The sequence below is a fragment of the Elephantulus edwardii genome, unplaced genomic scaffold (assembly GCF_000299155.1).
Source record: "Elephantulus edwardii isolate Elephantulus edwardi_28Jun2011 unplaced genomic scaffold, EleEdw1.0 scaffold00046, whole genome shotgun sequence".
In the NCBI taxonomy this organism is placed as follows: Eukaryota; Metazoa; Chordata; class Mammalia; order Macroscelidea; family Macroscelididae; genus Elephantulus; species Elephantulus edwardii.
The window spans coordinates 19,680,627-19,706,531 of record NW_006399796.1 but is presented as its reverse complement, the minus strand read 5'-3'; the positions used below and the strand labels follow the sequence as shown (position 1 = coordinate 19,706,531).

Below are 25,905 nucleotides of genomic sequence, written 5' to 3'. Positions count from 1 at the left end.
GGTCCCTAACAGCAGACCTTCCCATCACAATACATTTTTTTTATTTCCTGGCTGCTGGTGCCAAAGAGTGCTGACTATGGAGCCAAGCAAGCTGAAGCTGTGAACAATCTCAATCTCTTCGCCATCCATCCTGATGCTACTGACTGGTCCAGTGGTGAGAATCTTTGTCTTCTTGACATTGAGCCTCAGTCCATACTGAAGGCTGCAGTCCTTGACCCTCTGCAGCATGCGCTTCAGGTCCTCCTCAGTTTCAGCAAGCAGGGTTGTGTCATCTGCATAACACAGATTGTTGATAGATTGTCCACCAATCCTAACGCCACGCTTCTCCTCATAGAGCCCAGCCTCTCGAATAATCTGCTCTGCATACAGGTTGAAAAGGTATGGAGATAGGACACATCCCTGGTGTACACCCTTCCCAATTTTGAACCATGCAGTGTTTTCCTGCTCTGTTCTGACGACTGCCTCTTGGTCCAAGTATAGGTTTCTCATTAGCATGATTAAATGTTCTGGGTTTCCCACACTTCTCAGAGTCAGCCATAGTTTGTTATGATACACACAGTCAAATGCCTTTGCATAATCAATGAAACACAGATAGACATTCTTCTGGTATTCCCTGCTTTCAGCTAAGATCCATCTAACATCAGCTACAATATCCCTAGTACCACGACCCCTTCTAAACTCAGCCTGGACTTCTGGCAGTTCTCTGTTAATGTACTGTTCCAGTACTGTTGCATGCATTGGTTTCACATGCAAAATATCAAATATAAGAGCTGTTTCGTGAGAGAAAAAATAGACAGGATTCTCCAATAAAAATTTTCAGATTCAGAAACCTAATGGATAGTTGATATGAGTTGGAATTGATTTGGCAGCAGTGAGTTTGAACATGATATACTTCACTAATTTAGAAAAAAATATTTAAACAGAGGAGAGAAGAAACCATCAAGTGAGACACTCTTCCCCAGAGCTATCACTTTCAGGTATAGGGGAGAGAAGGGACTGAAAATCTCCTCGGAAAAAGTCCATCCATTTGAGGATGGCTGTAACTTCAGGGCCATCTCAGGGACCAAACAGAACAAAAGAGTTTGGGACAGAGAGCCACAAGCAAACTACTTAAGCTGGCAACCAGATCTCATGCTATTTCAGATATAAAGGAATACATTAAGCTTCAGGAGAGAAGATGCCATCAGGTGAAACACTCCTCCCCAGAGCCAGCACTTTCAAGTATAGGGAAGAGATGGTAGTGAACCTCTCCTGGGGAAAGGTCTGTCCATTTGGAGATTTCTGTCACTATAGCACCATCTCAGAGACCAAAAAAGACAAGAGTTTGACACAGAGAACTACAAGCAGGGAAAAGACGTTCTCAGCTCACACACTGAGCTGGGAGAAATGAACCTGACTTGAAAGAGATCTTCTTGCACAGAAACTGAGCACCAGATGTCAGAGGATGCAGCCACTCTAAAGATAAAAGGACAATACACTTTGGGGGATGGGACCACAATAAGGCAAGATTCCTATAGGGCTGAACTGCCGACTGCAGAGAAGCTGAAGGACTTTAGGAAAGGGAAATTTTCCCAAAAAGGACTTCCAGTACCATAAGTGGCCCATCCCATAGATTGAACAATGTAACCTGGCAACTGATCAGTAACATTATAAAGATAATAAACTCTCAACAACTTAAGCAGACATGTAATGTCAAAAAAGCAGGAGTCAGCTTCAAACACTGTAAAAAACAAGCCTTATTTAAAAAAATAATAAAGAAGGAGCAGCAGCAGCAGAGAATATTACAGAATTATTGAATACCCCAGAGTTAGTAAGGCAAATGATGCATGTTGATATGGAAACATTCAAACAGCTACAGAGGAAGGTACACATGATGGAAAAAAACAATGGAAGCCAGAAATAAAGGAAATAACCTAGAGGTAGAGAAACAGAAGAAATATGTTGATGGAGAGTTATTTGAACAGTTACAGAAGAAGTACAAAGGATGGAAGGAACAATGGAAGCCATTAAGAAAGTGAATACTACCAAGACAGAGAGCCAAAAGAAATATATTGTTGAAGAGAAACTTGTACAACTATTGAAGAAAATGTAAAAGATGGAAGGGGAAAAAAATAGATAAAGAAGTACAATAACTTTAAAAATCATCACAAGGCAAACAAGATACAGCCAAAACAGTAATAAAAACATCAGAATTGTATGAAAATGTAATCTAGAATATTAAGACCAAAATGGCAGAAGTGACCAACACATTAGAGGGACAAAATTATAGAACAGAAGAGAAGGAACAGTCAGTGAGCTGGAATACAAGAACTTCAATGGAAAAATATTAGAAGAAAAATTAGAAATGAGACGTAAAGAAAACATTAGAATAATGTAGGATGACATCAAAAGGAGTAACAATTATGATTGGAATTTCAGAATATAAGTAGGACAGGGGAAATCACTGAGGAAATTGTGGAAGAAGTAAGAGAAGACAACTTTACAGATATTATGAAGAATGGAGAAATCCACATTCAGGAAGCTCGGCAAGCACCAAAAAGACAACCCCAAAAAGAAAAACATCAAGACATGTCGTTGTAGAGCTTTGAAAACAAGCATTAAATTCTCCAAAATAAAAGATAAGATTAGAATACTAAAAGCAGCATGAGAAAAAGTTACCCATTGTTGTTGTTGTTATGTGCCATCGAGTCACCTGTAACCCATACTGGCCCTATGTACAGCAGCTCTGAACCCTGCCCTGTCCCGAGCCATTCTCACTAATTTTGACACACAAACTACCATTGCCCCAGTTACTGTATCAATCCATCTCATCCAGGATCTTCCTTTCGTGCTCTTTTATTCTACTCTCCTTCTCCAAAAACCGGTCCTTCCTGGCCACATGTCCAAAGTATGTGAGATGGAGCATCAAATTCACAACCTCTAAGGAGAAACTTCGTTTCATGCTCTCCAAGACAGACCTATTTGTTTTCTTGGCAGTCCATGGTATGTTCAAGATTCTTCAGCACCATAACATGAAGGCATTGATTCTTCTTCTGTCATGCTTAGTCATTGTCCAACTCTCTTATGCATAGCAAGTAAGTGTAACGACCATGGCCTGGATTAAGTGTACCTTAGTCTCCAGACTGACATCATTGCTTTTTAGATTAAGTTCTGATTTCTCAGCCAAAACCATGCAAGTAAGAAGTCAATGAGATAGCATACAAAGAAAATTGGAAGAAAACAATTGTCAATTAAGGATCCTGTACTCAGAAAATTTGTCCATCAAATATGAAGGATAAAGTAATTTTTTTTCAGAAAAGAAGGAACTTAAGAAATTTGTGAAAATAAGACCAAATCTACAAGAGCATTTAAGTGAAGTCTTTTACACAGACATTGAAGGAAAGTGGATGGACCAGAAACAACAGAAAAAATAAAACAAAACAAAACCCAAAAACCCACACCACAAAGCAAAATGACAACAATAAAACCCAGTCTATCAATAATCACACTTAAAATGACTTGACTAACTGCACAAATTAAGAGGAGGGAAATGTAGCAGAAAGGATGACAAAAACAAAGCCCATCAGCATGCTGTCTACAAGAGACACATTTTCAAAAATTAAGAGAAAGATAGACTCCAAATTAAAGCTGGGGGAAAATATACCACCCAACTGGCACCCACAAAAAAGCAGGCATGGCAATACTAATCTCTGTCAGAATAGACTTTGGGGTGAAAACCACCATAAAAAATAAGATAGGATACTATATAAATAAAGGCACAGTAGATCAAGAAGACATAACTTTGGTTAAATTCTATGCACCAAATGATAGACCTGTAAAACACATAAAACAATGGTTAACAGAATTGAAGAAAGGAATAGACAGTATCACAATAATGGTAGCAGATTTTAACACAACATTCTTTTCAAAGAATAGGTAAACTCACAAGAAACTTAACAAAGATGCAGAAGATCTAAGCTATACAATCAGCCAACTTGACCTTGTGGATGTATTCCAGGTACTGTACCCAATTAAAACTCAACTCACTTTCTTCTCAAGTGCACATAACACATTCTCCAGAACTGATCACATATTATGGCACAAAGCAAGAAATTTAAAAAACATTGGTATGACACAAAGTATCTTTTCAGACCACAATGCCATAAAACTAGAAATTAATGACAAGAGGATAAAGCTTATAAAGTCACCCAAATGGAAGCTAAATAACACCCTGCTAGAACACAATTGGGTTTTAGAAGAAATAAAGAATGAAATGAAAAATTTCCTGTTTAAAAAAATGAAAACACAGCATATCAAAACGTCTGGATGCAGCTAGGGCAGTCCTCAGGGAGAAATTTATAGCAGTAAGTATACACATAAAAAAAGAAGAAAGAAGTAAAACTAATGATCAAATTCAGTACCTCCATCAAATAAAAAAAGAACAACAATCCAACACTAAAGCCTCTAGAAGAAATGAAATTATACAATTTATAAAAATAAATGAGAAAGAAAAGAGAAAAACAATTGAAACCATCAACAAAACAAGGAGCTTGTTTTTCAAATTAGTCAATAAAATTGACAAACTATTGGCAAATTTAACAAAAGAAAAAAGAAGACAAATAACTGAGGAATGATAGAGGTAATATCATAATAGAACAGAGGAAATTAAACCTATAATGTTGGAATATTATGAAAGCTATACTCTGATATTTGAAAAACTAGAGGAAATAGACAAATTCTTTAAAACTCATGAGTTACCAAGATTGAACAGATGTAGAACACTACAACAGATTCATCACAAAAAAAAAAATAAATAAATAAAATAAAATTGTACAGGTCATAAAAAGACTCCCCCACAAAAAAGCCCTGGACCAGATGACTTCACAGCTGCATTCTACCAAAATTCAGAGAAGACCTATCACCAATTCTATTTAATTTATTTCAAAAAATGGAAAAGAAGGAATACTCCCAGAGATAGTCTGTAAATGTCCAAACAGTTTACACCCAACTTTCAATTAAATCAAAATAATTTACCCTCCAGAATCCAACCATTTCACACAGGATTGTTATTTCATTAACAAATAAGTATAAGCTGATTGGTCACATGGATTTAGTTAAAAATCAGCAGTGGTCTGGAAGCCTCTTATTTAAATCAATTGGAACCTTGTGAGTGGGCCTTTCTTTGTATTTAAAAGTTGGTTGGGCCCTGACTAAGAGCCTCCAGTTTGGAGCCTCTGTGTGAAGCAGTTGCATTCTGAAGGGTAGGTTGTTTTCATGTAATTGAAAATCAGGTGTAAACTATTTGGACTTAATTGTGTTTAGGGAGAACATTGCTCTAAGTGGTACAGCACTTGCCTATCAATTTTCTGCATTAAGATAACTTGGTTGTTGTGATAAGGAAAGCTGTGTCACTGGTATGTCAAATTCCATAGTGGTTACCCATGGTGAACAGGTTTTGGTAGAGTTCCCAGATTAAGAAAGATTTGGAAGCAGGATTGACATCCACTCCTTGAATGAGAGGCCTCTGAAAACTCTGAACACTAGAGAAACAGTGATAGTTACAGAACAGGGTTCAGATCTTTTGTTCATAAGGTTGCTATGATTTGTACTCAACTCAACAGCATTTAACAACAAGAAGACCATACCAAGGGGAAATCCTTTTCTGTCAAATCAGGACTGTGATGGAATTCATGGTGTTACATTCCATTGTTGCTTTGGCCTGCCAGATCTTGATGGATCATCACATAGCTTCCACACACATTTTTTTAAGTGAAATAATTCAGAGAAATTTCACCATTTGGCTCCCCAAAAATAATTTGTCACATGCAAAACATTTTTGCCCCATCATAACATCGTACATTACATCAACTTCAATGTCATCCTCAGGCAAAATTGCTCTTCACCTATGAAACGAAAATACAAATTATTGTAGGATAGCACCAAAGGATGGCAACTCTGACACTAGCAACCCTGTAAACAATAGAAAATAACCTGTCCAATACCTCTACAATCCTCTTATTTTCTACTATGGTGCATTCACTATTGTAGTGACTGTGTTAATTTGTTGAGATTATCTCACCATGTTGAGCCTTCCTCTTTTTTTTTTTTTTACTTTTACTGATTCTCTACATTTCCAAGAAAGACGTACTTTTGTTAACAATATGTTCTCATTTTTCTCTGTGTCATATTTTGGCAATTCTCATAATGCTTCCAACTTATGATAAAAAAAAGGATCACACTTAATAGACTATATCACATTGTAAATGTAATTTTATATATACTGGTTAGCCAAAAAATTTTATGTGCTTCAATTTATTACAATATTCACTTTATTACAGTGATCTAGAACTAAACCTGCAACATCTCTGGGGTATCCTTATACAGTAATTCAAAATAGACAAAAGTTATATGCTCAATTTTTTCCACTTGTCACCTAAACAACTTTCTATCCTCAACAGTACTTATATCCTTAGCCTTTTTTGTTGTTGCCTGTTTGGTTGGGTAATTGTTTTTCTGGTAAATGGCTGGGTCTGTGGCCTAGTAATAAAAATAGTCAATTCCTATATCTCAAATAGCTTATAGCAAGGAAATGTTAACTTTTCATCTCTAGAGATTATCTTTTCATAAACTAGTCTCTGAAATCACATTCCAAATAACTGCAAAACTCATCATTAAATTATTTTAATATGTCCACTGTGAGATGATGTTTTAAATTTTTAAAAAATCATCTTTGGATTTGGAAATATTTAGAATTTAGATAGTTATTTTAAAAACTCAACTGTTACTACCAACATAAACCAATAAAGAGAGAGAGAAGTACCTTCATAAAATTATTTAAATTTTAATTTAATAGAGCTTAAGCAGAAATAAAGAACACTCTAAACTCATTCCCAATTTCTTAATTAAAATCCATTAATCTATTTTCTGTCTATAATAGACATTATTACAAGTACTTTTCATTCACTCTCAGCTCAAATTGACGAGATCTTAAAAGCCAACTTGACCATCTGATCTAAATCAAATCAATGGAGGACCATCTTTATTCAAACACTTCTTGCTCAACACTAAGGGAAAACTGCCTTGTTTCAAGGTCCAGAACAATGAGTTGTAAGTAATGGTTACTTGAAATAAATTGGCATTATTTTTTGTAGATGAATAAAGCATTTATTAAAAAAATAAAAATAATCCAAATTAATGTTTTGATTTCAGGAAACTACACTTCCTGAAAGTATAACTAAATTTAATGATTCTGGGATCTTAATTCCAGAAATTATTCCATTTTGCCACATTTCCATTAACTAAATAATTAATTCTCTTTGAAATCTTAATCCAAAGATCCCTGTTATTAGAGTGTACAATGCATCACACTGCTAACTGAACAAGTTAACAGTTTTAATCTATCAGTTACTTCACAGGAAAAACATTAAAACATCTGCTTCGTAAAGATTTTTGGCTTCAGAAACCCAATGGAGGGTTACTATGGTTATGGCAAAAAAAATGTGAGATTCTAAACACTCAGCCAAGTTTAGAAGGCAACAAATTCTTTACTAATGTACAGGTCATGAATGTTGGCTAATGCTCAAATGTTCAGATTCAGAGGGTTTATATACAGAGATTGGGCATGAGGGGTTACACAAAGTTCATTGTGGTTGACAATTGAGAATTTTTCACATTCAGGAGTTATTATTGTTGCTGACTTCTCATGGGTTTGCAGGATCCCAGGCCAGATATAGGATGTAGTTAGGAAGTGGTAACTAGTCAGCTTGTATTAGAAAGCAAAACCTTAGCAACACATATTATTGCTAAAATTACTGATATATATGTATTTCTTAAAATTGCTGTTAAAACAAAATGGTTTCTCTAACGCTAACATAATATGGCTTCTCTAATGTTTAACAGAAGGGAAGGAAGCCCTTTGGCCAGGTGGATTGAACAGCCACTGCCTCAATTGGCTCTAGTACATCAGGAGGTGTGAAGATAACACAGGATATGACAAGATTCAAATCTGTTGTTCATAAGGTTGCTATCAGTCATATTCAACCCAATAGAACTTAACAACAATGCTTAACTTATAAGCTGTTACTACATTATGAGTCAGAATTGATTCCATGGCAATGGGTTTGGGGTTTGAAAGTTGTTCAGCCCAATGAATACTATTTAGGAAAGCCCTTCTTATACTCAGGGACAGAATCTAGCAATAAGTATCATTGACCATGCTTTGAGAAACCTCACTCATTGACAAACACTCAGTAGTCAGATTGTCTCTCAAAGCTCATTGCCTTCAAGTGGTACCCAACTCGTAGATTATCTTGCAGAAGGATTTTGGAGGCTGTAAATCACACTGCAAAAGTTTGCTCATCTCTTTCTTTCAGAACTGCTGATCTACGTGTATTAATTTTATTTTCTAATCTTCATCCCAGGGAGCAAAGGTGGTATAGCCCTTAGAAAGTTGTACTGTTATCCCAAAGGCAACACCTCACTGATGATTTGAATCCACAAGCAACTCTGTGGGAGAAAGATGAGCAATCTCCTTCCCTGCAGATTATAGCCGTAGACACTGCACTGGAGGACCAGCTATAAGTCAATTCTAACTGGAGGGCAATGAATTTATGAGAATCCTCACATTATCACCCTCAGTTCTCATACTGTGGTGTGGTGACTTGCTTGTTATGATGACGGAACTTATGTGACAAGTATTTCAAACACCAAAGGGATCACACATGCTGGAAAAGTCTCAACAGAGCTTCCACATGATGGCAGACTAGAAAACAAACAGGTCTGAAAAAAAAAGATGGAAGACAAAAGGCCTGATGACCCACTTCCAAAATAATAAGCCATTGAAAGCCTTATGAATAACTACAGAACATTAACATAAGGTTGAAATATGAGACACTCGGGTTTTCAGTGAATAAAGACCTTCATTTTATGATGTGGTGCATATTAAAATGAGAAGAAGCAGCTGCAAAGATCCATTAATAATTGGAATGTTCAAAGTATAAATCCAGGAAAATTATAAGCTGTCAAAAACGAAGTGGAATACATGAAATTTAATGTTCTATACATTACTGAGCTGAAATGCACTGAGTTTGGCTGTTTTAGGTATCATCAAAAAGAGTATTTCAAGATCTATGCTAAAATACAATGCTGTCACTGATAGGATAATATCTATAGCATACAAAGACAACCAGTTGAGATGATTATTATTCAAATTTATACAAACACTACTAAAGCCAAACTTGAAGAAAATGAAAATTTCTACCTATTTCTGCAGTCAGAAATTGATCAAGCATGCAATCAAGATGCATTAATCACAACTGGTCATTAGAATGCAAAAACTGAAAACAAAAAGGAAGAGCAATTGGGGGAAAATGACCTAATTATAGAAATGGGGGAAAATGACCTAATTATAGAAATGCAAAAAGATTGTAGATGGTTTAAGGATAACTGAGTCTGAACTTTATGAACTTCACAGAGGGGAAGAGTCTCATCAACAACATCCAGAATGAGAATTCCTGTAGTCTGGTAGGATATCTACATTAAAGTTGTTGTTGTCGTTGTTGTTATGAGCCATCGAGTCGCTAGCGACTCATAGCGACCCTATCTATGTACAACAGCCCTAAACCCTGCTCTGTCTTGTGCCAATTGTACTACCGCTGACACACCCATCCTGATTAACCCAGTTACTGAATCTACCTCATAGAGGGTCTTCGCCTCCTTAACTGTCCCTCCACCCTCCCAAGCATGATGTCCCTCTCCAAAGACCTCCTTGCAACATGTCCAAAGTATGTCAGATGAAGCCTCAAAATTCTTGCCTCCAAGGAGCAGCCTGGTTTAACCCTCTCCAGGTTGAATCTGTTTGTTTTCTTGGCAGTCCATTGTACACTCAGTACTCTTCTCCAGCACCACAGCTCAAAGGCATCAATTCTCCTTCTATCCTCCCTAGTCATTGTTCAACTCTGATGCATAACAAGTGATAGCAAAGACCATGGCCTGTTTCAGATGCACCTTAGTCTCCAGAGAGACACCATTGCTCTTCAGTACTTTGGAGAGGTCCCTAACAGCAGACTTTCCCATCACAATGCCTCTTTTAATTTTCTGGCTGCTGTTGCCAAGAGTGTTGACTGTGGAGCCAAGCAAACTAGAGTTGTGAGCAATCTCAATCTCTTTAACATCCATCCTGATGCTGCCAATTGGTCCAGTGATGAGAATCTGTACAACAGAATACAACAGAACACATTACAGTAGCTACTTATATTCTATCACCAATCGCTCTGCTTCACTAATAAAACTGAAATCACTTACAATTACTACACAGATCTCACAGAGCCATACTCAGGTTATGGGGTTTTATAGGGAAATTGAAAGGTTGTAATTCAGGTCGGCAGCAGATAATAATTTCCACAATCAGGAGAATTCCTCAAGCATAGGTACTTTTACCTTCAGCTTTGAGGTAATTAAAACAAACTCTCTTAGTCTTGCCAATTGGGGCATCTTCTCCTAGCCCTCCAATAAACTTGGGTGCAGGTCAGTGGCCCTGGCTTTATGAGGCGAAGTCTCAACTCAGCTCTGTCTCATGTCTACTGTGGTTGTTACTACCCAACTGTCTGGCACAGGATCTCTTTTCCTGAAGGATGCTTGTGCTCTGAATACTCTGCTTCACTTTACTTGTTGGTAGAGAGACTGACATCTTCTGCTGCTATATGTCCACAAACAATTCTGAAAGAAAGATATGAACAGTCTTCCCCAGTGTGATTTACAGTCTCCAAAATTCTGCTGAAAGGACAGTTATGAATTGGCTACCATGTTAGGGCAAGAAGCATTGAGAGACAGACTTCTATTGAGTGCTTGACACTGAGTCATAAGCAACTCATAGCAGTCCCTATAGTGAGCTTTCAGAAGCTATAACTCACATGAGAGAAGATTGGTGCTCCTTTTTCCTTGGGACACTTGATGGATAAGAACTGTAGCAAGTATAATGCCTTACCCACCAGAGTATTGGAGTGGCCTTCAGCTGCAAATCCTGTTTAAAATACTGTTTAGTTTCAACTTGATGGGATGAGGAAAATTAATCAATCCCACCATGAGTTGCTTACCTACTTGGTTTGCATAGTCTCACTTAGCTATATGGTAGAAATCATCAAAGCTAATGAATTAGAGATGCCATTTTGCCACAGATCACACTATAGAATTTTGTATGGTCGAGGACTACATATCTCTTTTATAAAGCACAAAACCAACTTGGACTCATGATTTTTACTAGATAGAATATACACATATCAAATCAACCAAATTTTTGGAATAAGACAATAACAACAATTAAAACAAAGTCAACAGCTACTTGAGAACAAATATATCTTTTCTTTGTAAGTGCAAGTTGAACCTGAATAAAGTTAAAATAAGTACACAAGAGTCAAATTACCATATTGAGTGTATGCCACCTGAATTTGAGATTATCTCAAGAATGTAATTGCTGTTGTCATGTGTATTCAAGTAGACTATGACACATAGCAACCCTAGTATAAACAATAACTCTGAACCTTGGTCTATTCTGAGCCTATCTCACCATCTCGGACACACCTTCCCTCCTTGATCTTCTTTTGATGTTCCTAGATCATTCACTATTCTGCCCATAGCATCTTTAGCTATTGCAATTTGAGCTTGAATTTGTTTTTAAATTCCTTCAACTTAAGAAAAATGCCAGATGAGTTAAGCTCCTTTGATTTTCTGATTCTACTAGGGGTGATGGAATGAGAATTGATGCTTTTGAGCTGTGGTGCTGGAGAAGAGTAGAATATACAATGGATTGCTAAGAGAACAAAGAAGTTTACCCTGGAGAGGCTGCTCCTTGGAGGCAAGGAATCTGAAACCTTGTCTGACATAATTTAGACACGTTATAAGGAGGGAGCAGTCTTTGGAGAGGGATGTTATGTTTGGGAGGGTGGAGGAACAGTGCAGGAGAGGAAGAGTCTCAATGAGATAGATTGATTCAGTGACCAGGGTTATGGTAGTAGGTGTGTCAGAGACAGTGAGATTGATACAGGATAGAGCAGGGTTTAGTACTGTTGTATATAGGGTTGTTATGAGTCACAGATGACTCAATGGCACATAAAAACAACAACAACCTATTTGTACATGAAAAGATGAGAAAAAATGGGGTTGCTTTCATAATTAAAAATGTCATTTCTAGATCCATCTTGAAATACAATGTGGGGAGTGACAAGATAATATGCACACACATACAAGGAAGTCCAGTAAATACCACTATCATTCAAATATATACACTGACAACTAAAGCCAAAGAGGAAGAAATAGAAGATTTCTACCGATATTTTGAGTCAGAAATGGATCGAACATGCAATCGAGATGCATTAATAATAATGGGGGACAAGAATGCAAAAGTTGGAAACAGAGAAGAAAAATAGTTGGAAAACATAGACTAAGTGGCAGAAATGAGGCTGGAGATAGAATGATAAAATTCTGTACATTCAATGACTTATTCATTGAAAATACCTTTTATAAGAAACACAAATGCAGACTATACACATGGATTTCACCTGATGGTATGCATAGGAATCAAATCTATTATATCTGTGTAAAGAACCCCTGGAGAAGCTTGAAATCAGCTGTGAAAACTAGGCCAGGTGCTGACTGTGGAACAAACCACCAACTACTCATATACAAGTTCAAGCTGAAGCTAAGGAAAATTAAATCAAATCCATGGGAACTAAAATACAACCTTGAGTCTATTCCACTCAAATTTCAAAACCATCTCAGAAACAGGTTTGAGACCTTGGACACTACTGAGCAAAACCCAACTAAGTTATGGAGGATATCAAGAATATCACCCATGATGAATGCAAAAGGTCATTACAAAGGCAGAGGAAGAAGAAAAGACCAAGATGGATGTGAGATGAGACTGAATATTGCACTAGAGTGCTGAGAAACCAAAGCAAAGGGAAGAAATCAAAAAGTTAAGGAGCTGAACAGAAGATTTGAAAGGGCAGCTCAGGAAGGCAAAGTAAAATATTGTAATGAAATGTGCAAAGAGCGATAGTCAGAAAATCAAAAGGACCAAACTCACTCAGCATTTCTTAAGCTGAAGGAATTGAAAAGTAAATTAAGGTCATGAGTTACAATACTTATGGATGCTTTGGGCAGAATATTAAATGATCCAAGAAGCATTTTAACAAAGATGAAAGGAGTATGCAGAGTCACTATACCAAAAGGAATTGGCTGACATGGAAAAATTTCATGAAACAACATATGAGCAAGAACCTGTGGTGATGAAGAAACAAGTTCAAGCTGCTCTGAAAGAATTGGCAAATAACAAGGCTCCAGGAATTGATGGGATACCAAGTGGCATATTTCAATAAACAGATGTTGTCCTAGATGCACTCATCAAGTTATGCTAAGAAATCTGGAGGACCAACCACATGGCCAACTGACTAGAAGAGATCTATATTTGTTCCCATTCCAAAGAAAAGTGACCTGACAGAGTGTGAAAATTATTGAACACTATCATAGCACTGGTCTGTGCGTTGCTGTACAGAGGTAACTTATGGTTGCTATGATGCTGAAGCCTGTGACAGTGATGTGCCAATCGTGGTAATGGGCACCCATGGTGGACAGTGTTGGCTGGAGCTTCCCGACTAAATCAAGCCTGGAAGCAGGAGCGGCATCCACTTCCAAAATGGCTTGCCTCCGGAAACTCTATGTACGACAGTGCTCAGGCTGTTCGTTCATAGGGTCGTTATGAGTCGTCTACGACTCGACAGTATTAAACAACAACAACATTATTAATACCATATGCAAGCAAGATTCCACTGAAAATTATCGAAAAGTGACTAGAACAGTACATCAATATTTTGCACATCTTGCAGTCTAGGTTTAAAAGACGCCATGGTACTAGGGATATTATAGCTAATGTTAGATGGATCTTGCCTCAAAGCAGGGAGTACCAGAGTAATGTCTACCTGTGTTTCATTGACTATGCAAAAGTGTTTGGCGGTGTCGATCATAACAAACTGTGGCTGACTCTGAGAAGAATGAGAATCCCAGAGCATTTGATTGTGCTTATGTGAAACTTATACTTGGACTAGGAGGCAGTCATCAGAACAGAACAAGGAGACACTACATGGTTCAAAATATAAAGAGTGTATGCCAGGGATATATTCTGTATCCCTACCTTTCCAATCTATGTGCAGAACAGATCATCCAGGAAGGTGGGCTGTGTGAGTAGGAATGTGGCATCAGGATTGAGGGAAGATTCATCAACAGTCTGCATTATGCAGATGACACAACCCTGCTTGCTGTAACTGAGGAGGACCTGAAGTGCTTGCTGCAGAAGATCAAGGACTGCAGCCTTCAATATGAACTGAAGCTCAACATCAAGAAAACGAAGATTCTCACCACTGGGCCAACTGGCATCAATATGATAGATGGTGAAAAGGCTGAGATTGCTAACAGCTTTAGTTTGCTTGGCTCCACAATCAACATTCTTGGTACCAGCAGCCAGGAAATCGAGATGAATTTATATTGTGAAAGTCAGCTGTCAGGGACCTCTCCAGAGTATTGAAGAGCAACAAGGTCAGTCTGGAGACTAAGGTGAACCTGATCCAGGCCATAGTCTTCTCAATTGCTTCCTATTCATCAGAGTGCTGGACAATGACTCAGGATCTTAGAAAGAGAATTAATGTCTTTGATCAATTGAGAAGAGTATTGAATATACCATGGACTACCAAGAGAACAGTTGTTGTGTTGTGGCAGTCTCTGGAGAAAGGCGACTCTGCCTCCAGGAGCCAGGGAAGCCACGCTTGGCCTAGTGTTGAAGGCAATAGTGGCTTCAAGCCCAAAAGGAGAAGAGAAGGAAGGAGATGACCATAATCGCCCAGGTTTGCTCCACCCAGGTGGCTGTGATACTTTGGCCAGAGAGGATGGTTCTGTGTATGTGGGAGTGGTGTTGTGTTGTGTTGTGTTGTGTTGTGTTGTGTTGTGGCGGTCTCTGGAGAAAGGCGACTCTGCCTCCAGGAGCCATGCTTGGCCTTGCGTTGAAGGCAACAGCAGCTTCATCCCCAAAAGGGCCCAGTCTTTCATTGTTTTGTTCAGACATTCCTCTAGGTCGTATAGCCCTGGTGTACAAGTTGCCGTCCCACAGTCACTTGTGGTTGCTGTGAGGCTGAACACTGTGACACGGATGTGTCAAATGTGTTAATGGTTGGCTACCCAATGCGGACTGAGAGTGGGGTGGAGCTCCCCGATTAGACAAGCGTGGAAGGAGGAGTGGCGTCCACTTCCATAATATCTTGCCTCCGGAAACCCTATGAACTTGGAGAGAGGATGAAAGGCACCCAAGCGTCAAGGACTCTCCTTCATAGGGTCGCTATGAGTCGCCTGCAACTCGACGGCACTTAACAACAACAACAACCAGGAGAACAAGCAGGTTAGTACTAGAGAGGGTGAAGCAAGTCTTCTCCTTGGAGATAAGGATTCTGAGGCTTCATCTGATATACATTGGGAGTGTTGCAAGGAGGGCCCAGTCTCTGGAGAGGGAAATTTTGCTTGGAATGCAGATGGATAGAGAAAGAGAGGGAGACAATCAATGAGATGGATTGATATAGTGACTGGGGTAATGACGGTAGGTGTGTCAGAAACAGTAGAGTTGGTACAGGATAGAACAGGTTTCAGGGCTTAACAGCTCATATGTGAGAGCAGGAACTGTTCTTGAGACTGTTGGTGAGTTGAACCTTATTTTTATTACATAGCTGGCTTATTTATAATTACACTTCTTCAAGAAATTATTATCTATCTATCTATCTATCTATCTATCTATCTATCTATCTATCTATCTATGTTTATTTTTCCCCAATCCCTTGCTCTCTAAAACCCCACCCAGAGAAAGTAGCATTCTGTTTATTTTTAAATGAAATTACAGAGTCCACAAGAGATGGAGGAGAATAGTGTGTGGAGTTCCATATACTTTTCCAAAAATGCAGCTTCCCTGTGTGGGGACACCCCTTTGCTTGAGGTCAAGGAAGTTCTGAAGGTCGCTTGATTGCTTGTAGGAGCAGGTTCCACAACAGGTCACAGTTCCAGTGGTGGAGATTGTGGCTAAGATGGGTTGTGGGGGGGCAGGTGACCAGAGGGGGGAAGAGCAACCTGACAGACAGACATTTGACCTGTGGAAATGAAAAGAAGTCCTTGTGGAAGCATTTCCACACTCTGGCACAGCAGGGCAGAGGCCCGTTTTGTGTGTGCTCCCTCCTGGAACGTTCCACCTGTAAGTTCCAGCCCCTGTGCCTGGACACTCCACCTGCCACGTTTAAGTCTCACCCCCCGCCCCCCACCTGGAAGTCCCTATGGTTCAATTAAAGAGAAATAGTAAGTGTAATTCATCACATTAACAAAACAAAGGACAACAACCACATTATCCTATCAACGGATGCAGAAAAGGCTTTTGACACAATCCAACACCCTTTTATGATTTAAAAAACTCAACAAAATAGGAACAGTGGGGAAATTCCTCAACGTAGTAAAAAGTATGCAAACCCAAGAGCCAACATTGTTCTCAATGGAGAGAGATTAAAGGCATTCCTTTTGAAAACAGGAACTAAGTAAGAATGCCCACTATCATCTCTCCTATTCAATATTGTATTGGAAATCTTAATGATAGCAATAAGATAAGAGAAGGAAATTATTCCATCCACCTATGGTCATCTGTTTTTGACAAGGAGATGAAATCAGTTAAGTGGGGAAATGACAGCCTTTTTAATAAATGGTGTTGATAAAATTGGAAAATTATCTGCAGAAAATTCAAGCAAGACCAATCCCTCACATCATACACAAAAACCAACTCGAAATGAATTAAGAACCTAGGACTAACACCAGCGACTATAAACGTCAGCAGAGAAAAGCTTGGAAGAACTCTAAAAGTCCTAATCCACAACATGGACAGTCTTCCAAGCATCCTGAGAAACCTATAACCAGGAGAGGATAACACAGATGAATAGAAGAATCAAATCTCTCTCTATGCACATCCAAAAACTTCTCCAACAAGGTAAAAAAGGGAAGCCACAGATTGGGAAAAAATATTTGGTAATGACATGTCAGACAAGGGACTTATGTCTAGAATTTATAGAATACTAGAGTACCACAACAAAATAAAGATTAAAACCCCAATTGAAAAAATGGATACAGGAAATGAACAGATACTTCACCAAAGAAAACATTCAGATGGTGACAAACACATGAAGAACTTCAAAATCCCTAGCGCTAAGAGAGATGCAACTATGAGATATCATCTCACCCCAGTAATTACAGCAAAATTCAACAGAGCAACAAACAACAAATGCTGGTGAGGTAATGGAGAAACTGGAACCCTTATTCACTGTTGGTGGGAGTGTAAAATAGTGCAACCACTGTGGAATGCTGTATGGCGCTTCCTCAAAAAGTTGCAAATAGAAATACCATTTGACCCAGTAATTCCACTTCTAGGAACATACCCTAAAGAAATCAGAACTGTCAGCCAAATAGATATATGCACACCCATGTTTATTGCCATGTTGTTCACAATAGTAAAGAGATGGAAACCACCCACGTGCCCATCAACAAATGAGTGGATAGAGAAGCTGTGGTATATTCACACAATAGAATAGTATGTAGCATTGAAAACCAAAAACAAGGAATTCATGGAATATTATACAAAATGGTGACCTTGGAGGACATTATGCTGAGTGAAATAGCTCAGTCACAAAAGGACAAATACTGCATAATGCCATAGGGGCTGGGGGAAAACTAAGAAAAGAGGGGATAAGTAATGTACATTGCATTGAAATAGATGAGGAATAGAACTACTTAAAAGGAATTTGTTGTTGTTGTTGTTAGGTTCCATCTAGTAGTAGACGACTCAGAGCAACCTTATGAATGAAAGACCTGAGCAATGTTCATAGAATTTTCGGAGGCAAGCCATTTCAGAAGTGGATGCCACTCCTGCTTCCAAAAGGAAATACATGTTTAGGAAGTATTTGCATGACAACAGTCCATCCAAAATAAGAGCTGCAGAGTAAAGTGGACTGGGGTGAGGGGGAGGGAGGAAACTGTATAACAATGAAATAATTTTTTTCAAAGAGAAAAGCGAACTGGGGAGGGGGACAGGGAGGAAAATGTGCAACAGTGAATGACTGGAAATCCAGGTTCTCTATAAACTTTCATTAAAATATGAATTAAAAAATAAAATATTAACTCGTTGTTGCATGATCTTAATCCCATCCCTACTCCTCTTTATAATGATATATCTTTTATTCTGGGCTATTGTTCTACATATTATTCCTAATTATATATTCATTCTAGATAGTTTTTTTTTTCATCTGTTCCAATGTAACGGTCATTATCTATCCACTCTTGTCCTATTCTTCTCCCACTTTGTCTCTCTTTCAACTTCCTCAGCAGAGTGTACCTCCCAAAGAACTGAACTTTCCCTCTTCTCTGGTGAGGAACAGACATGTATTTCCCTGTGTCACCCTCCAACAGGCTAATAGAACAGCCTGCATTGTGCACTCTGCTCCAGAGGTCACTGTCTTCTCCACCCCAACCTCAGAAAGTGTTGGTGAAGCCATTGGTTTTCTGAAACTCTTCCACTATTAAGCTGCTCGTGCCTCCAGAGAACTCAGTATAAGGAAGCAGGTACATATTTTGGTAGGAAAGTGCCTTAGCATCTGTTCACATCCATAATATTTGTGATCACTTTCTGGTATATGATCCACATCAACACTTCTCAAAAAACAGCATTGAAAAAAGCATGGCTCAGTTAAAGGTTTCAGTGCCAACTTGCTCAACCATATTAAAAAGCAAATCACAGGTGCTGATGCTGCAGCAAGGAAATCAGGTGTCAGAGCAGGACTGAGAGGTGCTCGTGGCACTTCCAGAAGGGGATAAGGATTCCCACCTTCCATCGAGGCATGCAATTGGAGGGCTTCCAGTGACCTCTGAGCTTGCTGGGGGGGTGGGGGGCGGGAGGCTTTGGAGAAGAGCTCAGGAATGGAATCCATTCATCTTGATTTCACTCACATTTATGTCTACCAGGCCCTACATGGAAAGGAGCCTTTTGGGGCAGATATGATTTGCCAAGTATGTGAAGTCTTCAGGAAGAAATGTAGTGGTCGTTGGAAGGTTTCACTGTGATTCAAGTCAAGAGGACTATCTGAGTCACTTCCTGCCCCTCTTGGCATAAGCACTCTGAACCACCTGTTCATAAACCTGAGTGCCTGTCTTTCCCATGTTGTTCTGGATCAGAAAATGCCTTGAACACGACTCATGAAGAGGTAGGTGTTCACTAAGCTGGGTACCACATAGACGAAACAGAGACGTGTGGAGAGCAAGGAGAAGTGCATGACCAGCAGCCCCCATGGGCAATCATACTCAAGATAGGGCAGGGTTTAGAGATATTGTAGGAGTCACAGGTGACTTGATGGTACATAACAACAGCAACAACAAGCTAATCATACTGTTTTAAAAGAGGAACCAGTCAGGATAATGGTTAGCAACTTGACCAAAGTTACAAACGTAGTAAGAATTAATCATGAATTTTTTTTTCCCTTTGTCCAACTCCACAACCCAAGTTCTCTCTTACCACACCATGAACACAAGTAATGGTCAAGTTGCTGTTGCTGGGTGTAATTAAGTCAATCCCAATTCACAGTGATTCCATGTGACTGAGTAGAACTTCTCATATGTTTTCTTTGACTATAATCTAGAAGTGCATTACCAGGTCTTTCTCTCATAGGATTAGTTGAGTAGGTTCAAACAGACAAACTTTTGCTTGTAGCTGAGATCTTAAACCTTAAACCATAAAAAATCCCTAATGGCAGGGGAGAAATCTTTAGTAGTTAACAGTGCTGTTACTAACCATGTTATCTTTGAGCATAATCTCTTTTGAAATATCTTACTAGGATGTACAGTACATGAAAACAGCAGTAATAAATTTTTTTTTATTCTTCCGTAAGATTACATTTATTATTGTCCTATTGTCTTTTTCCTTCCTTCCTTCCTTCCTTCCTTCCTTCCTTCCTTCCTTCCTTCCTTCCTTCCTTCCTTCCTTCCTTCCTTCCTTCTTTCCTGTGAAGAAGAATTGTGGAGATATATAGGTTAGTACAAGAAATAATGTAACACTGGAATGGTATCTGGAATGCACAATGAGAAAGAACATCAAATTTAGATTCATTTTTGTGTTCTCTCCTGGCAATGAGTGCAGTAAATTGATAACAAATATTTAGTTAGCTGAGTGTTAGGCATCAAACTGCAATGCATTCCAAAGTCTACTTACATGGTACATTTAACTTTTCAAAATACTTTATTATAAATTATGATATCCTCTTTAAATTGTACAGTGCTGAACATACGTAACTTTTCAACTCTAGAATTTGAATGTGTTTATATTCTACAAACATGCATGCATAAATTATTAGTGCTCGTAAGAACTCTTAAAAATCTCCTCCTTCAACCTCTTAATTTCTAGATGAGAAAACTAATAGCTAGAAATTTAATGATTCACGCAATGTCCAGTGGCGACTTAGAAACCACAAATAGAAACCTAGTTTTACTTTGTAGTTGTAATTTATTTTTGTTTTTAATATCTCTTTTGCCTCTCTCTACTTTCAGGCAGCAACTAAGCTTATAATCTATAAGTATTTGGTGTTAATAGCACAAACTATCAGAAGCAATGTTCTGCTATTGCTAAATACTAGATGTTTAAACTGTGACATCAGAATTGGAGGAAGACTCAGCAATAACCTTCATTGTGCAGATGACACAACCTTGCTTGCTGAAAATGAGGAGGACTTAAAATACTTGCTGCAGAAGATGAGGACTGCAGGCTTGCAGTTATTGGATTGCATCTCAACATCAAGAAAATAAAAGTTATCACCAGTGAGCCAATAGGCAACTTCATGTTAGAAGAAAAAAAGAATAAAGTTGTAAACAATTTCATCTTCTTGAATTCACGATCAATATCCTTGATACCAGGAAGAAAAAACAATTGAAAGATGAATTGTATTGGGAAAATATGCTGTCAAGAGACTTTAAAAAAGTTGTTGTTGTTGTTATGTACCATCGAGTCGTTTGCAACTCAGAGCGACACTATGTACACAGCCCTAAACCCTGCTCCATCCTGTGCCAATTGCACTGCCTCTGACACACCCATCCCGATTACCCCAGTCACTGAATCAATCTACCACATAGAGGGTCTTCCCCTCTTGCGCCATCCCTCCACCTTCCCAAGCATGTTGTCCCTTTCCAAGGATCTGTCCCTCCTTACAACATGTCCCAAATATGTCAGATGAAGCCTCAGAATCATGGCCTCCAAGGAGCAGCCCCGTTTAACCCTCGCTGGGAAGAATCTGTTTGTTTTCTTGGCAGTCCATGGTACATTCAATACTCTTCTCCAGCACCACGTTCAAAGGAATAAATTCTCTTCTCTCCTCAGTCATTGTCCAACTATAACAAGTGATTGCACCTTAGTCTCCAGAGAGACACCATTGTTCTTCAGTACTTTGGAGAGGTCCCTAACAGCAGACTTTCCCATCGCAATATGTTTTTTATTTCCTGGCTACTGGTGCCAAGAGTGTTGACTGTGGAGTCAAGCAGAATAAAGCTGTGAACAATCTCAATCTCTTCACCATCCATCCTGATGCTGCTTATTGGTCCAGTGGTGAGAATCTTTGTCCTCTTGACATTGAGCCTCAATCCATATTGGAGCCTGCAGTCCTTGACCCTCTGCAGCAGGTGCTTCAGGTCCTCTTCAGTTTCAGCAAGCAGGGTTGTGTCATCTGCATAACGCAGATTGTTAATAGATCTCTTCCACCAATCCTGACCCCACATTTCTCCTCATTGAACCCAGCCTCTCAGATAATCTGTTCTGCATACAGGTTGAAAAGGTATGGAGATAAGACAAATCCCTGGCATACACCCTTCCCAATTTTGAATCATGCAGTGTTTCCCTGCTCTGTTCTCACGACTGCCTCTTGGTCCAAGTATAGGCTTTGCTAATATTAGCACGATCAAGTGTTCTGGGATTCCTATTCTTCTCAGAGTCAGCCATAGTTTGTTATGATCCACACAGTCAAACATCTTTACATAATCTGAAACACAGATAGACACTCTTCTGGTATTCCCTGCTTTCAGCTAAGATCCATCTACCATCAGCTACAATATCCCTAATACCACAACCCCTTCTAAATCCAGTCTGGACTTCTGGCAGTTCTCTGCTGATGTGCTGGTCCAGTCGTTTTGGGATAATCTTCAGTAGAATCTTTCTTGCATGTGAAATCGATATTGTTCTATAGTTTCCACACTCTGTGGGGTCACATTTCAATGGGAACAAATATATATCTCTTCCAGTCAGTTGGCCAAGTGGTTGTTCTCCAGATTCATTGGCACAACTTTCTATCACTTTAAAGACTAAGGAACACCTGATCCAAATCATGATCTTCCAATTGCTAGCTTTGTATCTCAAAGTTAGACAATGACTAAGAATGACAGAAGAATTGATGTCCTTGAGTTGTGTTGTTGGAGAGGAGTGCTGGATATCTCATGGACTGCCAAGGGAATTAACAAGTATGTTTTAGAGAAATTGCAACTAGAGTACTTCTTAGAGATAAGAATTCTGAAACTCCATCTCACACTTTATAGGCATGTTATTAAGAGAGATTAGTCCTTGGAAAAAGATATCATGCTTGGAAAGGTGGAGAGTTGGTGTAAGATAGGATGACTTTCAACTCAATGAATTGACACAATGACTTTGTGTTAGATACAGTACAATGATTGTGTTGAAGATAGAGAAGATGGCAGAGGATAGGGCAGGTTTCAAATCTGTTCTTCATAGAGTTGCTGGGATTCACAGTTAACTGGCAGTACACAACAACAAAAACAATAATAGGTCAAGAGAAAGAAATTTTTAGGAAAGTTAGAAGCTGATGTGGACTTTCACCCTCCATACTCAAAATCAATTAATTGAGGAGTGGGGTTGGAAATGGAGGCAATATAAATACAGATTCAAGTTTAAAGGATACTATGGTCTACTTCCCATTTGAAATTCAGCAGCCTTGGAGAAACATGTTTTTCTCCCTGAAATTGGAGGAATAGAATTGGCTGCATGACATTTGGGATTATAGTAGGGCTCAGATGGTTCTACTGAAATTTTTGAGGTTCCAAAATTATTTAGAAGAATTCTTGCTTTTTCCATTCACCAGTAAAGTACAAAATTATGAGATAAATATAATTGGGAGCCCTGAAGGCATCACTCAGATAGAATGGGAATGATGCAGGTGCCAATGAGTAACTAATCTTGAATGGTAAAGTCAACTAAGTCCCTTAAGGCTGCAATAACAGAAATGCCATAAAGTAAGTGGCTAGACATTTTCCTTGAGAACAGGGACCAGACAAGCATGGCCGCTGTCACCACTTCTACTCAATATTGTACTGAAAGTGCTTTTTAGGGCAATGCATCAAGAGAAGGAAATAAAAGGCTTCCAGATCAGCAAAGAAAAGGTTAAACTATTGCTATATGCAGATGATATGATAGTGTACCCAGAAAAGCCCAAGGACTCAACAAGAAAAAATTGTTAGAGCTCATAGACCTATTTAGTAGAGTGGTAAGATATAAGATCAATAATCAAAAATCAGTGGTATGCTTCTACTAACAAAGAGAACTCAGAGAAGGAAACCAAGAAAGCAATACCATTTACATTAGCCAACCACAAATTGAGATAGTTGAAAGTGGACCTAACTCGAGACACAAAAGACCTGTATAAAGAAAAGTGCAGAACATTTCTGTGAGACACAATAAAAGAAATAAATAGAAACATGTTCCCTGTTCATGGATAGGAAGACTCAATATTGAAAAAATGGCAATCTTACCAAAAGAAATCTACATGTTCAACGCAATCCCAATACACTATTAGGGGATTGTGATATGGTACAACCACTCTGGAAGGCAATTTGACACCCCTCAAAAAAGATGAACATAGAAATTCCATATGACCCAGCTACTCCACTTCTGGAATATGTTGTTGTTGTTGTTCTTTTTGTTGATATGTGCAGACGTGTTGTCTGTGACTTATAGCAACCCTATATACAACAGCCCTAAACCCTGCTCTATCCTGTGCCAGTCTCACCGTCTCCGACAAACCCACTCCCACTACTCCAGTTACTGAATCAATCCACCTCATAGAGTTTCTTTCCCTGCTGCACTGTCCTCCACCCTCCCAAGCATAACATCCCTCTCCAAGAACTGGTCCCTCCTTACAACATGTCCAAAGTATGTCAGACAAAGCTTCAGAATGCTTGCCTCCAAGGAGAACCTGGTTTAACTCTCTCTTGGATGAACTTGTTCGTTGTCTTAGCAATCTATGGTTTATTTAATACTCTTCTCCAGCACCACAGCTCAAAGGCATCAATTCTCCTTCTATCCTCCCTAGTCATTGTCCAACTCTCTGATGCATAACAAGTGATTGCAAAGACCATGGCCTGTATCAGACACACCTTAGTCTCCAGAGAGACACCATTGCTCTTCAGTACTCTGAAGAGGTCTGTAACAGCAGACTTTCCCATCACAATACGTCTTTTAATTTCCTGGCTGCTGGTGCCAAGACTGTTGACTGTGGAGCCAAGCAAACTAAGGTTGTGAATAATCTCAATCTTTTCACCATCCATCCTGATGCTGTCAATTGGTACGTGGTGAGAATCTTTGTCTTCTCGATATTGAGCTTCAAACCATATTGAAGCCTGCAGTACTTGACTTTCTGCAACAAGCACTTCAGGTTCTCCTCAGTTTCAGCAAGCAAGGTTGTGTCATCTACATAACACAGATTGTTGATCAATCTTGCACCAATCCTGATGCCACACTTTTCACAGAGCCGAGCCTCCTGGATAATCTGTTCTGCATACAGGTTGAAAAGATATGGAGATAAGACACATTTCTGGCATATACCCTTCCCAGTTTTGAACTATGCAGTGTTTCCTTGCTCTACTCTGACAACTGCCTCCTGGCCCAAGTATAGGTTTCACATTAGCACGGTCAAGTGTTCTGGGATTGCCATTTTTCTGAGTCGGCCACAGTTTGTTGTGATCCACACAGTCAAACACTTTTGCATAATCAATGAAACACACATAGACATTCCTCAGGAATATACCCTGAGAAAATTAGAACTGAGGCACATGTGGAGATCTGTACATCAATATTCATAGCAGCGATATTCACCATTACAAGAACATGGAAACAGCCCAATTGAATGGATTGAGAAATGATGGTACATTCACATGATGAAGTCTACGCAGCATGCAGGAGCAATGATTTTTAAAATTACTACTTGACTTTGGAGAGTCTGTAGAGCATTCTGCTAAGCAAACTAACTCAATCTCATATGGACAAATATTGTATAAGATTATTATTGCAGAAATAGAAGGTTAACTAGTAACACGTGTATGAGGATTCAAGGGGGAGGGTAAGGAGCTGAGGAGTGAGGAAGGGCAGGGGATTAATCATAGGGTCATAAAAGTCGGTAGGTAAAAGGTGAAGTGGGTAAAAGAAAGGGGAAAGATCCTGTGTGAAAAACAATGTATACTAACTTACCAAGTATGCCAGTATAATATAAAAAAATTTCTTTAAAAAAAGAGAGAGAGGAAGAGAGAATTCTCTGATGGCAGAGTAAACAGCAAATCAGGCTGTTAACAACAGAAAGGTCAGCAGTTCGCATCCACCACCTACTCTGTGGAAGAAAGATGTGCAGTCTCCTCACTTAAAGATCACAGCTTCAGAAACTCCTTGTAATAGCAAAGCATTTTCTTGCATTGTTGAAACTTCATTATGTACATACATATATTTTATATATCATTAATGTAATAAACAATGATAACAACAACAAGTAAGTGGCTTGA

At 38.9% G+C, this 25,905-nt stretch overlaps 1 pseudogene; it reads right to left on the bottom strand.

Moving 5' to 3' along the window:
* Window positions 1-23,787, bottom strand: part of LOC102849193 — a 115,753-nt pseudogene extending 91,966 nt beyond the window's left edge.
* Window positions 23,788-25,905: the final 2,118 nt, after the last annotated feature.